General features: G+C 42.4%; 1 protein-coding gene across 19 annotated transcripts in view; it reads right to left on the bottom strand.

Annotated features, from left to right (window-relative positions):
• ABLIM1 (actin binding LIM protein 1) overlaps positions 1-16,259 on the bottom strand; it is a 295,000-nt gene that overhangs the window by 53,058 nt on the left and 225,683 nt on the right. The window lies entirely within an intron of this gene.

Below are 16,259 nucleotides of genomic sequence, written 5' to 3'. Positions count from 1 at the left end.
TGAAATCTCAACAGGAAACCAGAGGTCAGGTAGTGATTCCTTTCTCACACCCTCCGGTAGAAACTGCAAAAGCCACTTAGCAACCAGAGCGTGAGATCCTGGTTGGTTGCTTAAGACAATCAAGTGGAAAAAAAAAAAAGGAAGTTTTTTCAAAATAGAAGCCAGGAATGAAATCTGGCCAATGGTGCCCAGTCAGAAAATTCTAGAAGAGGCATTCTTGTTTTGGTTCACACTTAACTTACTTACTTATTTATTTTTCCCTCAGGGGATGAAGGAAGCATAGGAAATGTCACACAAAGTAGCTCCTTCCCTTAGACCATCCAGGGTCAAATGTGAGTGAAAGAAGGCACCTTGACAGGAATCTTGGGTGGTCTCCAGCGAAAAGCACACTCCTCAGTAAGCTGGGAGTGGGAAGAAAGTTCTCCAAACTGATATGGTGTATCTATCCTATTTAGTGGTACAACATTAGGTGGATTCTCAACAAAGATAACACCAAGACAATGACTTACACTTTCACCAAAGGTTTTCTACCTTGGTCTAGTCCTAGCCAACGTGATAAGAGACGTATAAAGATTACTAATGAAAGAGTTCCAAGAGCTAGATTAAAAATTAACACAGAAAACCCAATAGCTTTCCTACTGACTAGCAATACAAATTCGGTCAGCATAATGGGAAAATGGGACTCCGTTTCTAAATCACAACAAACAAAGCCTTCAACGTGAGACTGATATAAAGAAAATGGTAGAACCTAGTTGACGGACATAAAAGGCGAAAAAACATGCAATATTTCTGGATGAGAAAACCAAATATTTAAAGATGTCAATTTATCTAAAATTATCTAAAATAAATCTATTATTGCAATGCATTCCCAATTAAAATGATCACAGGGGTTTTGTCTATAGACAAGCTGATTCTGTAAGTTCATATGGAAAAAAAATACACAAATATACAGACATTTTTTGAAAGACAGAGCATCAATAAAGATTTTCCCTTCCTGACACAAAAAGTTATTCTTAAAAAAAGTTTTTTTAATGTTTGTTTGTTTTTGAGAGGGGGCCGGGCAGAGAGAGAGGGAGACACAGAATCCGAGGTAGGCTCCAGGCTCTGAGCTGTCAGCACAGAGCCCAACACTGGGCTCAAACTCATAGACCGTGAGTTGAAACCTGAGCTAAAGTCGGATGCTTAACTGACGGAGCCACCCAGGTGCCCCATGAAAAGTATTCTAAAGGCGCAAATAATTAAAGTGCTTCAATGTTGGTACAGGAATATAAAATAAATTGGTGAAACAGATAAGTCACAGGAACCCATTGCACACTATACACAAGAGAATTTAGTCTGTGATTATGGTGGCATTTCCAATGAGTTACAGAATGGATTATTCCATCAATGGTGAGAACAATGGACTCTCCATGTAAAGAAAGGTAAATCTAGATTCCTGACTCATAACTTACCCAAAAAAGAATTCTAGAGAGTTACAGAGCTAAACAGAAACAAAAATGTAGAAATCTTAGAAGGACATATAGGAGATAATTTAGGAAACTTGGGGTAGGAATGCCTTCCTGAACAAGGCAAAATCTAGAAACACAATAAACACAAATAATGACAGTGCACACACAGGAAAATGTCTAGACATAAAGTTAAAAGAGAAGTAACAGGGAAAAAATACTTGGCACACATCTCAGATACAAGCTTATTACCCATAATATATAGTGTCTCTAATAAAATTAAGTGGCAATAAGGGCAAAAGGCAATTTCCAGAAGACATGTAGATGACCCCTCAAATAAAAATTAGCTCAGCTCCACCAGGAATCAGGGAAACACAATTTAGAAAAAAAAATATTTTTCTTCACCAAACTGGCAATGACAAAAAGACTAATGTCAGGAAATAGGCTTCTCACACACTGTCGGTGAGCAAAATTCTTTTTGGAAGGAAACTCTGGCAATATTTATTAACATTTAATATGCACAAACTCTCTGACACACAATTCCATTTCTAGGAAGCCATCCTACAGAAATTCTCATACCTGTGCTTAAAGGTGTTTGTATCGACGGTCTTCAGTATTATTTACAACAGGAAAGAACAAAGAAACAGAAAGCAACCTAAATCAGAAAGTAGTCAGACAAAACATTCAATCCTACGTAGCCATTAAAGGAATGAAATAAACTTACATGGAAAGAGTTCAAAACTAACGTTACCAAGGGAAAAAATCATGCAGAAAAGGAATGCCTATAATGTAGACGCATAAAGCCCTAGTTGAAAGTGTGGAGACGCTGGGGTAGGTGGGACTGGATTCAAATCCAGTTTTGGCACTGTGGGGTCTTGTGAAGGTTGCAGCCTCTCTAACCATACAGCACCACACTGCTAGAACTACCTCGGAGTGACGTTGCGAGGGTGAGCGATGATGTAGTATTTTGAAAATGGTGTGGCACGCTATCATAATAAATCATAGAAACAACAGCAGTAATCCTCAGCACAGAGGTGGTCTCAGGGCCATTCACAAAAAGGCTTCTTAGTGCAGTTTGGGATGCTGGTAAAAGGCCTTCTCGGTGCCTGTTCTTGCCCAAGGACAAGCACAGAAGAGTAATGGTGCCACCTGAGCTGTCACACAAGGTGGATGGAAGATATGCCAAGGCCCCATGTGCCAGGCTGTGGTCTATGAATTATTGGCAGAAAGCACTGCTAAGAAACAATACTATCGTAATGCCAGGGACACTGGTCTTGACTCATGTACCTGCTTCGTCTCCCAATGCTGAACATGTCAAGTAATGCGGTCGGCCAGACTCAAGGGCCATTTCACAGCCATTTAAAAGTCTGTTTTTGTAGCAGTGCATCCTAGGGGACCACGGGGCCAGAGACTCAAGGCCAAGGGAGCCTCTGCTTTGCCATGTGTGAGCCACCTCTTCTCTTTCATTTCTTCTCATACCGGCACCATGACGGTTCACAGTCAAGCCCTGCGCACAGGGCCAGGAAAAGGATCAGAGCTGAACAAAGACGCGGGCTCATATGCAAACTAACTCCCCAAACGGACACAGTTGAATCAAAATCGTTTACACTGCAGTTGTTTGTAGAAGAAGGGAAAAGTATATCGGATCATGAGTAAAATGGAAGGGTATATAGTGCCTACGTCAGAACAGATAGTAAACATACAATTCATTGTGGAGAGGCGGCTATTGATCATCAATTTTTACACCACAGTGTGGGCTTTGTTATGACAGGTGACTTCCTAAATGACAGTTAACCAGGTACCTGGCCCCAAGCCCACACCCTGCTACTCTAGCTGTGCCTGAGCCTGTGGGACCAGATGTGCCGTGGGGCTCACCAGAGCTCTGCAATCACTGTTCTGTGTATCGCCCGTCTGTGTATCCCGCTGTGTAAAAAAAACTTATAACCTATTTTCTTCTTTTTCACATATTCAAAGTGCACATGTTAAGCATCTACATTCTGGCTGGCATTAAACTCTCTAGAAAATAGACAACTTGCTTATGTAGCTGAGTTTTATAAAGCACCTGCCTGCACATTCAAAGTGCAAAAAACTCCTCTGCCTTTCATAGTGCTGATTATGTCAGATTTCTGTAGTAATTATTACTATTTGGTTAATCTCTGAATTGGAGTAGGAACTTTAGCATACAGACTAGAATACCATCTGGAGTAATACTATCTACTATAAGGCAGGATTTAGCTTAAGGCACCACGCTTTTGATAAAATCCATCGTCTAGCAGAGCAGATAGTTCTGAACTCCTTGTGGATGAGGGGGTCCCCTGGGAAAGGGTTACCATGTTTGGAATCAAGAGAATGGGTGTCATTCTTTAATGTGTTACCTACAAGACCTCAATGATGCCACTACATACCCTCTCCAAGCCCCAGGCCCCTCATCTGTAAAAAGTGAAGGGTTGAACCGAACAATTTCAAGTCCCATGCAGCCATAAAATTCTGTGATTCTGTGTGAAACCCCATAGCTCTACGAGCTCACACAACAGTGTTAACAGAAAAGCGATTTGGGTAGAGAGAGGAAATTCTTGATGGTAGGGAATGGAGTTTAAGCAATGACTCCATAGTGCCTTATGCCCAGGAGGATTTCTGGATGCCCTACGCCCTGTGCTGACTGTAACAGCCCTCTGGGAGTGGCGAAAGAGAACTGTAATTACAGAACCCATCCTTGGACAGATAATCTGCTTGCCTGATAATCTGCTTAGCTCCTGGATGACCAACTGTCCTTTTTAGTTTTTCTTTACCCTCTTTCCCTCAGAGTGCCCTACTCCCGACACGAGCCTAGGCGATGTGAATGATGGCTCTTGAAGTCAACCTTCAGCCATTTATAACTTATGCCCTACCTTCTTCCAAAAAGGACTTGCAGATTCTTATCAGAGAAGGTCGTGATCTGTGAACTGGACAAAAACCTTAGAGGAAAAGAAAATATCAAGGCTCCACACTCAGACAAACCTACTGTGATCTGAGTTTCTCACTAGATGAAGACAAAAGGGAAAATGAACCACAAAAGTCTCACTGTGTGAAAAAAATGGCCACATACAACTGTGACTAGAGAGGTGAGGTTTCCTATTCTAAATAAACGAACAGTCATTGTAGGCTGAACTGCCATAGGGTCTTACTCTGTGCAAGGCATTGCATCAAGGACTTTAAGTGACTGGTCTCACTACACTCCCGTGATGTAGGTGTTATTTTATTGTCTTATACCGGTAAGCAAAGAAACTAACGCTCAAAGTGGACAATGTCCAACACTCAAAGTCCCTAAAGTAGAGCTCGGCTTTGTGTCCAGGCCTCCCCTCTAAAAGCACCAAGAAAATTCTTATGGAGGACCCTGGCTCTGGAATGGAAAATCATCTTCCACACTAATTTTGCCGATGGTTGGAAACATTCAGGTAGTTTCTTATATAGACCCCTGAGAAAAACCAGTGGTGTGGTACTGAAAGATAATTGAATGTAGTCATTTCCCTATGGGGAAGTTAAACTATCAAGGTCTAGGTTGCCGTTTCTTCTTAAAGATCTAACTTGATTTACAGATGATTTGCTTAGAATACCCAAAGGAATAAACAAATTGCTTTTCTGTCCCCAAGACTCTTGCAAATACAGCTCTGATTGACAGTGACTTTAGATGAAGGACATATAAACACGTGAGGTAAGTATGTTGGCCTAGATCAGGAGTTTTCTAATGGCACTGTGCATAAGCAACACCCAAGATTCTTTTAAAAATGGGTTCAATGGTTTTAAGGCAGGGGATTTAAGAAATCACCTTCTTTTTTTTTTTTTTTTTTTTTTTTATAAGCACTGAAATGAGTATACAAATCATCAAGAACTCAGGAAACACCAGTCTGGGTGGTCCCCAAACCCTAAACCTGATGGTAGATGAAGAAGCCAAAGGTGTAACAAGGATTTATTGCTTACATGGCAGGTGCATGGGTGGGGAGGGAGAGGCAGAAGCACGCAAGTTCCGTGTTTTACTCCTGCAGAAGGGCAGTGTGGGGGCTGACTCAGCCGTCTTTAAGTTTGCTGGTTTTTTCTCTTGAAATGGGAGAGGTTTCCAATGTGACTGGACTGGCTTGATCTCCAAGTTGAACACTCACCTGTTCCAGGAGGGTGTTTCCCATAATGCAGCACCCCGAACAGGCAGGACAATGAGGGTGTGCCCTGGCCCAAATTTTGTATCCTGGGCAAAGGTGAACAAATCAGTTTGCCCAGGCAGCTTTCCCAAAGCCCGGAGGGTTCTACACAAGTCTGTGCAAAGCCAACCTGCACAGATGAGAACATCCTGCAGCCAGACGGCCTTAGCCACCCAACTGCGGCTGCAACCGTGTGCTGTGTCAGAGGGAGGGGTCACAGCTCATCTACTCCAGTGAAGATGCACAAAACAGAGCGGAGACAAATACACCACCGCCTCCCAATGATCTGGTTCCCTTTGACCAGCTGCTCAAAATATAAAAGAACACCAACTCCCTTCTTTTAATGAGGGGTAAAGAATGAAAAAAGTGGCAACATCTCAGTGTAAATGCATATTGGATTTTTTGGAGATGGTTAGTGCTTTCTCATCTCCTTCCAGGGAATCAAGTGTAAAAACTTTAAAGCAGTCTTTACAATTTAACAGTGCTAGATACATGTTATCTGTAAATGTGCGCATTCCCACGGGACATAACCAGTCTCTTTAAATGACCTATAGGTTCAGTGCAATCTCTACAAAATCCAAGCCGGATTATTTGTAGAGATTGAAAAGCTGACCTACGATTTATGTGGCAATGCAGAGGACCCAAGAGAGTAAAAAAAAAAAATTTAAAAGAATAAGATAAAGTCAGAAGACTTAAACTATATGATTTCAAAAGTTACTATAAAGCTAGAAGTTATCAAGATAGCATGGACTGGTATTGGGATAGACTTATAGGTCAACAGAATAGAAGAGAGAATTCCAAAATAAATTGCCACATTCATGGTTAATTAATTTTAAGTAAAGTGCCAAGGCAATTTGATGGGGAAGGCGTAGTCTTTCCAAAAAATGATGAGGGGACAATTAGATCTATATATTCAAGCAAACCCTACCTCACACCATAAACAAAAAATTAACTTAAAATGAATCACAGACCTAAATATACAAGCTAAAAAAACTATAATGCTTCTAGACAAAAACATCAAAGAAGAATTTTGTGACCTTGGTTTAATATTTCTTAGTCTACAAAAACATAATTCATAAAAGAAAAAGATTGATAAGCTGAATGTCATCAAGATTAAAATCTTTTTCTCTTCAAAAGGTATCATTATACCTCTGAGTCACAGATTGGAAGACATTGCTGCAAATCGCATTTCTAAAAAAAAGACTGGTATCTAGAATATACAAAGAACGATGACAATGCAAAATAAGTGGCCAAGCAACTCAACTGAAAAAAATGGGCAAAGATTTAAATAAACACTTCACAAAAGGAGATATATGCATGCTGAATAAGCACATACACACTGGTTACAATGGCTATAATTAAAAAGACTGACCATACCAAGTGCTGAGAAGGATGTGGGGAAAGTGATACACTCATCTACTGCTGATGCGAATGTAAAATGGTACAGCTAGTTTGGAAACTTCTGGAAGTTTCTCAAAAGGTTGAACATAAATATACCTTGCGACCCAGCATACCACTAGGTTTTAAACTAAGGGAAATGATAACATAGGTCCACACAAAGGCTTCTATGCAAAAGTTCACAGCAGGGTTATTCCTAATAACCCCAAATTGGAAACAATCCAAATGGCTCTCAGCTGGTGAACAAACAAAATGTGGAGTAATGGAACACTGCAAAGCTATTGTTCTTATTGAAAGGAACAAACTATCGATCTATGCAACAAACAGATGAACCTCAATGACATTATGTGACATGAAAGGAGCCAGACCCAAAGGACTATGGATTGTATGGTTCCATTTATGTGAAGTTTCTAGGAACGGCAAGATGAAGGCAATATAAAGTAGGTGAGTGGTTGCTGGAAATGGGATTGGGGTAGGACGGGAGTAGGATGGACTGCAGATGAGCAGTCGAGATGGGGTGACTGAAAAGTCCTAATATTGCATTATAGTGATAGCTGTACAACGGTATATGTGTAATAAAAATAATCAGACCACACACTTACAATGAGTGAATTTTGTGGTATGTAAATTATTCCTTGATAAAGAGACATGCCAATAGAAATAAAGAAGGGAAGGGAAGGGAAGGGAAGGGAAGGGAAGGGAAGGGAAGGGAAGGGAAGGGAAAGGAAGGGAAGGGAAGGGAAGGGAAGAAGGAAAACAGTGAACAGTGGGGTGGGGGGCAAGGGACCTGACTGGGAAGATAGGAGGAATTGTTCTACTCACTGTCTGCAATGACACATGCCTTCGTTCCTTTTGGGGTGGGGGTGGGGAGTTCAGATTCTTCTGGAGAGTTGTTGAAAGGAATGGATTCTTTCTCCAGAATCAAATGTGCCTTTGTATATAGAAAGCTAGATATGCATATATAATATTGCATTGTTAGCAATTATCTGAAGATTTGAATGTTTACAAAGGGCTTACAAAAAAGTCGTTCACTAATCTATTATTTCTCTGTCTTCAGAAGAAGTACCATTCTTTTCATACAAGAAGAGAAAACAGACTACAGACAGATGAAGTAATTTCCCCAGAACCACATGAGAAGTAGAAATGAAAACCTGGGTGATTCACCTTAGTGTAGCTCCTGGGACTCTCCCGGGTTGGCTCTTTGGCTGTGTGCTTTCACACACAATATCTAATTGGATTCTTTTCTGACCCTTTGAAATAGATGACATCATTCTTTTTGTTTTATGCTGGTTAAACAGGCTCAGAGGACAGATGATGTGCTGCACCAAGGTCACACGGCTAAGTGTCAGAACTGGGAAATATCCCAGATCTTAGGATACAAATTCGACTCTCTTGGATCAATACCATCACAACACCTACGTTGTTTCTTTTTCAGAAATCTTAGGCAACTAGAAAAGTGATTCCTGTATGATGCAAAAAGATGGTTAAGATGAGTGGTAAGAGACACCTTACTAACATAACATCTATCTTGGCTATTTTGCCAAACCGAAGGCAGAGCAAATAACTACGTTGACGACAAAACGCAAATCTGAAACTAATCAAGGGAGTGTCTACATTTGAACCTCACCTCTCCCTGATGTTCCCACGGCTCTGTGCTTCCACTGTCAGACGTATTTAATTTTGCCACTAGTTATTATGGCTGGACTGTCTGCCCCACCCCACTGTGCAACACGGAAGGGAAAGAGATGGGCTTTGGCATCAAGAGAACCCGGAGGTCTGCCTGCTGGTCTTGCAAACACTGTGGCCTTGGGTTCTCCTCTGGAATCATTTCTTTATCTGTACAAACTGGCATTAGAAAAGTGGCCAGGTAGGATTATTATGAAAATGAAACAACCAAAGGTATGTTGATCACCGAGTACCTGGTACCAGTCGACGCAGGTGAGATTTTTCTTTTTCTTTCATGTTGGATTATGCATGCCTTTGAAGACATCGGTCCCACCGCTATCTCCATAACTCTAGGATCGCTCTTGCTTTCCGCACAGCAAGTGCTCTCGCAACGTCTGGCGAGTTAGTATCAGAAACCCTATCAGAAAACCTCTACGTTGATGAGCCTACTATTCCCCGCACCATTACGGCCGCCCAAAGAGAAGTGATGGATGCACTTCAGTGCTTCAGCTATAATTTCATTATTTACTTGTTTCCAGACACTGTGCTGAGCACCCCATAAGCCATATCCCTTCTGACACTCCCTGCAGCACTGTGAGGTAGGTGTTACACCCAGTTTAACAGGTGAGGAAATCAAACATTAGCAAGACCAAGAAATTGTCCGAGGTTACTTGGTTAGCAAGGGATAGATCTGTCACCTGAATTCAGGTCTGTCCAATTCCAAGCTGTGTAGAACCCCCAGGTCCTGCAGCTTTCCTAGCCCTTGGTTGTTCAGGTTACAAGGGAGGCCCCCGCTGAGGTCCACCCTGGCTCTTAGGATCATCTTTCAACTGCTTTTCCTTTCTCTAAGAATACAAATAATAGTGTATCATACAAAATTAAGGCCTTCGCATTTTACAATTTGCTAATGCTAAAGAAAGACTAGATAATTTAAGTTCTTAACAAAAACTTTACTTCCACTGTCCCTCCTGCTCCCAGCCATCAACAGTGTGATCAAATGTTATCTATTTATTTTTTATTTCTTTCTTTTTTCACTTAAAAAAAATATATATATATAATTTATTGTCAAATTGGTTTCTATACAACATCCAGGGCTCATCCCAACAAGTGCCCTCCTCAATGCCCATCACCCACTCAAATGTTATTTTAAAAAAACACCATAAATGGGGGCACCTAAGTGGCTCAGTTGGTTAAGCAACTGACTCTTGATTTCAGCTCAGGTCAGGATCTCACGGTTCATGAGATCAAGCCCTGTGTCGGGCTCTGTGCTGACAGCGTGGAATCTGTTTGGGTTTCTCTCTCTCCACTCTCTCTACACCCCCCCCCCCCCAAATATATTAAAAAAAAAAACTTAAAAAAAAACACTGTAAATAATACCAAGGCCTTTAAGGCCAACTATCCTAAATGTTATTTCCTGACATAGGCGATCTTCACGGTACGGGACAGTGTGACCCTAAACCTTTACAAAGCAGGCCTGGGTAGTTCCAGGACAGCCTGCCTGTCGTTTTCAGATTCAATAATAGCAAGGTCATGTCTCCCAGGTGCCAAACTTCCTTGAAACTGATTAAATAGCATGGAACTGATTAAATAGCATGGAAAACATCATCCCATTATTCTCTTCTGGTAAGTAAGTTATTAAGAAATAGAGCACAGTTTAGAGGGTAACCAGTGACCTGAGGATCTGGTGTTGAATTTCCTTGGGTGTTAGCTGAATTTGGTATTCCCCTACCAGGTGCTTTGTCAGCAGTTGGTACAATCTAGTCTATGCTTTGTTTTTCTTAGCTATCAAAAAATGCCATTTTATATATCATATCAGATTGTTCTCCCTTACAAGGTAGGTAGGAAGTCTTGAATATACTTTCCCGCCTCTTCTTTGGAGTAGGAAGGAGGAATGCCTTTATTTTTTCATTTAGGTAGACTTCTTTGTTGAGGTATAACATGCACTAAGACAAATGCCCCAACTGTGTACATTTGAGTGAATTTTCATAAATGCATCCAAAGCAAGAAAGAGAACGTTATCTGCACGCAGAAGCCCCCCTCAGGCCCTCTCCTAGTCCCATGACTCCTATTCACTATGCTGACTTCTAACTCCATATGCTAGTTTTACCTGGTTTTGAAGTTTACGTAAATGGAAGCAAATACGTCTGGCTTCTTTTACTTGATTTGCTGCGAGAATTATCCATGATGCTGTATGTAGTTGCACCTCACGACATCTCATGCTTGCATAGTGCTCCCTTATGTAAACATGCTACATTTATTTACCCATTCCACTCCTGATGGACATTTGGGTGGTTTGAAAGTGTTGGCTGTTTTAAACACTGTTGCGGTGAAAATTCCTGCCCACGTCTCTCGCTGAATTATATACAAGTTCCAGTTGTGCTTATACGTAGGAGCAGACGGCATATGGCAAGGTCACCGGGCATGTTTATGCTGAACTTCAGCAGCCACTGCCAAACAGTTGTCCAGAGTGGTTTTCCTTTTATTGCATTTTTAATCTGAGAGGAATTTGAAGGAATTAAATAAGAAGAATCAAATTAAGAGCTCTTTGCCAAATGGATTCCCAAAGTGTTTTTCTAACCTCTGTGAAGTGAATGATCTTTTTTTTTTTTTTTTTTTTACATAAAATGGCCTCTCAGTCGAAGCTCTGAAGCTCTGTAGCTTAATCCCCTCAGGTCTCCATTATTCCAGGCCCTCCAGAGTGCCACTGAGCCATTTTCAATCCTTCTTTCATCCTTGTCCTTCTGTCTGCTGTATCCTTTCAACTGATGGGGGCATGTGGATGGAATGCAAATAATGCTTATATTTCAATCCTAAACTGACTCGAAATCAGCAGACAATGGCTGGTGTTGCCTGGATCGTTTTGCAGAAGGCTTTACCTTAAAGCCTCAAGAGTGGCTTCTAGTTAGGGCCAAGGCACAGTGGAAAGAGTAAGCAGAAATTGAGTTTGGAAGGTTGGGGACTTCAGTGGCTACCAAAAGATCTAAGTTTTCCTCTCATGAGTTTAAATATTTCTTATCCATTATTTTTACTGTTAATACCCTTTACATCTGTTCTATAGCAGAACATTTAGAAAGCATGTTCCCATTTAATTCACCCAGTGCTTTGGAGGGTATCACTTTTATGCTTAATTATGGGCTCAGAAAAGTTTTCAAGTGACAGAGCTAGTGTTCAAATCTATGTTTTTTTGGTTTTGTTTGTTTGTTTTATTAAGTCTACTCTTCCCTCCTCTCCCCCCCCCCCCCATCCTGCTATATTTCAAGCGTCAGAAACACTGAAAATTACTTTGGTAGCTTGGACAGCTTAAAAATAAGAAGCTTCTATCCTCCCTCCTTTTCACAAATTACCATGAAGGCGTCCAGAAGCTAACCACCCAGGTAAAATCCAGTGGAACTTCGTAAGTCTATCCTTCACACAAATAGCAACTCACTCGAGGATGATAATTTGAGATCATTGACAAGAAAGGGATCTTGGTTCCTATAGACTCGGTAGGAGCGAGTAACAGGCTGCCTCAGTTTCTATGTGTGCAATGTCAGGAATGATTAAAAAGGTGGATGTCTGAGAAATCTGTTACGTTGAGCTTTCAGAATAAATGGATACACTGGGCCCCAAATGCTCATGTCCCTCAATCCTGTGTACTTTCTGAAAAGATTTGTATGTTCTAGAGTGTTAAAAAAGGTGTCAGAGGCTGGTTCTACCCAGCTTGCAAGACTGCTGTGTAGGTGAAGAAATGTTAATTATACATAAATTCACTTTGAGCAATATGACACAGGGAAGGGATAGACAAGGTTCCAAAACACCGGATGACTCTGGGCCATTTTCTTTCCAAACATTACACCTTGAGGGGAATTTTAAAGGGGTCTCTTCAGGAAGCTGAACCCCAGAGGGAGAGACTCTTGGAATCCAATGGAATGTTACCGGAAATATGTAGTAGGATAGCAAAGTCAGGTGCCGCTCTGCACATGGTAAAAACTATTAGCATAGTTCCTGGGAAGGAACAGTGAAAAATGCATCATGCTTCCGGCTCAATACGATTCACTCTCCAAACTCAGACACCACCCTACAGTCAAGGTCAAAGGTTTTACATCCTTTCCTTTCTTAACACCAGAAGATAAATATTTGCCTTCAAGTTCAACACTCCTGAAGCCTACTCCCAACTGGATAATTTTTTGTGTCTTGCGCAAGGGCAAACACTTAAGGTTCCTTATTACTCATGATCTCATTCCTGGTCTCCTTTCCAACACCAGAGCATGTTGGAGTCAGGAATGTACAATAATAGCAATCCAAAGGGTCTCTTCCATGAGAGCTGCTCCAGGGGAATCAGTGATCAATATGCATGTCCTGGTGGCCAAATGGCACAATTAAATGCATGGAAGGTGGGTGGGAAGAAGTATGGCAGTATCAGATTACAGGACTGGTACCCTTTATTTAATGTCTTGGTAATGACTTTATGACCCGTAGGAAACATACAGAAGGCAGGAGGGTTTTTTTTTTTAAATTATTATTATTATTAAAACTTTTAAGTTTGTTATATAGTGCACAGCAAATGTGTTATCCCAACTCAGCAAGATTCCAGTTTGTCAACTGCTTTTCTTAGCCAAGTTGCTATCTCTAAAATACATTCCAGGGGCGCCTGGGTGGCTCAGTCGGTTAAGCGGCCGACTTCAGCTCAGGTCATGATCTCGCGGTCCGTGAGTTCGAGTCCCGCGTCAGGCTCTGTGCTGACAGCTCAGAGCCTGGAGCCTGTTTCAGATTCTGTGTCTCCCTCTCTCTGACCCTCCCCCATTCATGCTCTGTCTCTCTCTGTCTCAAAAATAAATAAACGTTAAAAAAATAAAATAAAATAAAATACATTCTTGTTCTGTCATTTCTTTCTCCAGGAATTACAACGGATGCCCCATCCCACCCCTCTCCTTTTCCTTCCTCAGTATTTCTATTCTAAAACAATTCTTAAAGTACTTTGTAGAAGTTGGGTAAGACACAGAGCGTTGTACGTGGCCCGTGCCTCAATTTGGAGTCCTGGGTGATCCCTTACATGTTATTTCCACTAAAACCATTGCTCTGAGTTATCAACTCCTGTGCAGATGGTTCAGCTCTTGGGCTGCCGAAAGCACACTATCAGACTAAAAATATTTTTTCCTCTCCAGGGTTAGAGGAGCCTTCAGGGTGGAAACCAATACTGGAGCAGTCAGAAAAACACAGCTTGCTTTGAAAAACATCCTTGTCTGATTTCTTATCCCGTTGTGGCTGGACTTCACCCCCTTTAATAAACAACCCCGCCTTCCAGCCCCGAATCTACAGAGCCCAGGCTCTGTCATTTCGCTGGGAACAGTAGGGATGCTTCTACCCCTCACCCCATCACTGGGTGTCAGTTCTAACTGCCAGGAGGAAGAAAAAACAGGGTGAGAAATAAATTCTAAGAGGGGAGGCATATGAAAGAATTCAGGACCCTCGGGTTTGGAAATACCACAAATCAGAGCCCACTGAAGGCAAGGCTCCTACCTCTGGATGACCACTACAGCATTTCCGCATCCCGCAAAGAAACAGACACACAGGTCTACGTTCCAGAGTCTACACGCCGGCCGCGTGCCTTCCCTGTGCTGAGTCCTCTGGATTCCTCTGGAAGGGCAGGCCTCAGGGAGTGGAGCCAGGATAAGTGGTGAGTGCTGTGCAGCCAGGTTGCCCCCCAAAAGTACCCACCACACCTCAACCAGTTGTGGTCAGGTGACAAGGGACCTGCCAGGAGGAACCAGTGACCGTGCCGTGGCTGGATGCCGGGACCCAGATGACAGCCGGAGCCATATACATCACCCAGTGTTTTGGTGCACTCGGGGTTCCACTCTGTGTAGTCCACACAGCTCTGTAACACTCTAAGTATCAGACTGCACAGCCAGAGCTGATGTAAGCCTGCATTTTGGCCGCAGGGCAGCAGACCAGCCTGAGTTCTTCGGTGCAGCTCTCTAAGTGCTCCTTAGCAAAGTCTACCAAACGTAAAAGTCAGAGCCGGCCAGCTCCTCTGATGACAGACAGACAAACAGACAGGAAAAGCCCCGCTGCCCAGGTGTGCCGCTTGGGTCAGTCCTCTCTCCCCACTGCTAACCGACATAGACTCAGAGGCCTTTTACTGAGCTAGGGACATTTAAACACCAGGTTAACTTTTATTAAACATCCCATGGATCACAATACACAATTCTTAACTCTAGATAAGAAGCCTTTAACATTGTCCATTGCCTACTGTCAAGGTTAAACGCCCTAACTCTGGCATTCAACACCCTCTGCAATCTGGTCTCAGCTACCTGTCCAGCTGTCAAAAGTTACAGGGAGCCCTTGAGACAGATGGAGTAGGTCTGGGGAAAGGCTTGGGCATCAGCACCTTTAAAAAGCTCCCCAGGGGGTCAGATTCTGTCCCCGTCCCTCTCTGTCCCTCCCCTGCTCATGCTCTCTCGAATATAAAATAAAATATTTAAAAAAAATTTTTTTCAACGTTTATTTATTTTTGGGACAGAGAGAGACAGAGCATGAACGGGGGAGGGGCAGAGAGAAAGGGAGACACAGAATCGGAAACAGGCTCCAGGCTCTGAGCCATCAGCCCAGAGCCTGACGCGGGGCTCGAACTCACGGACCGCGAGATCGTGACCTGGCTGAAGTCGGACGCCCAACCGACTGCGCCACCCAGGCGCCCCTAAAATAAAATATTTAAAAAAAAATTTTTAAAAAGGGGCACCTGGGTGGCTCAGTCAGGTGAACGCCCATCTTCGGCTCAGGTCACGATTTCACTGCTCATAGGTTTGAGCCCCGCATCGGGGCCTACTTCAGATTCTGTCTTTGTCTCTCTCTGCCCCTCCCCTGCTCATGCTCTCTCTTTCAAATATAAAATAAAACATTAAAAAATATTAAAAAAAAAAAAAAAAGCTCCCCAAGGGGCGCCTGGATGGCTCAGTTAACCATCTGACTTTACCTCAGGTCATGATCTCACAGTTCATGGGTTCAAGCTCCATGTGGGGCTCTGTGCTGACAGCTCAGAGCCTGGAGCCTGCTTTGGATTCTGTGTCTCCCTCTCTCTCTGCCCCTCCCCTGCTCACACTTGGTCTCTCTCTCTCTCAAAAAATAAGTAAACATTAAAAAAAATTTTTTTAAAAAGCTTCCTGGGGTGCCTGGATGGCTCAGTCGGTTGAGTGTCTGACTTTGGCTCAGGTCATGATCTCACGGTTCGTGGGTTCGAGCCCTGCATCAGGCTCTGTGCTGCCAGCTCAGAACCTGGAGCCTGCTTCAGATTCTGTGTCTCCCTCTCTCTCTGTCCTTCCCCAGCTTGTGCTCCCTTTCTCTCTCTCTCTTTCAAAAATAAATAAGGATTAAAAAATTTAAAGAAAAATAATAAAAAATAAAAAGCTCCCCAAGTGATTCCTAGGTGTGCCCAGGTTGAACACTTACAGGTTAGAATGAGCCTTCCCCAGCTCCCTCAACTTAGGCACTCCCTCTATTTGCATTTTTTCTTGTTCCAAATATATACTTTTTATACATTACTATGAAGTAGACACACATTTATCTAATACAATAAATTATACCGTAACTGCTGGTTATG

Source organism: Panthera onca, chromosome D2 (assembly GCF_046562875.1).
Source record: "Panthera onca isolate mPanOnc1 chromosome D2, mPanOnc1 haplotype 2, whole genome shotgun sequence".
NCBI classification, from domain to species: Eukaryota; Metazoa; Chordata; class Mammalia; order Carnivora; family Felidae; genus Panthera; species Panthera onca.
Note: the sequence above shows the minus strand (reverse complement) of the source record. Positions and strands in the feature narration are given on the sequence as shown.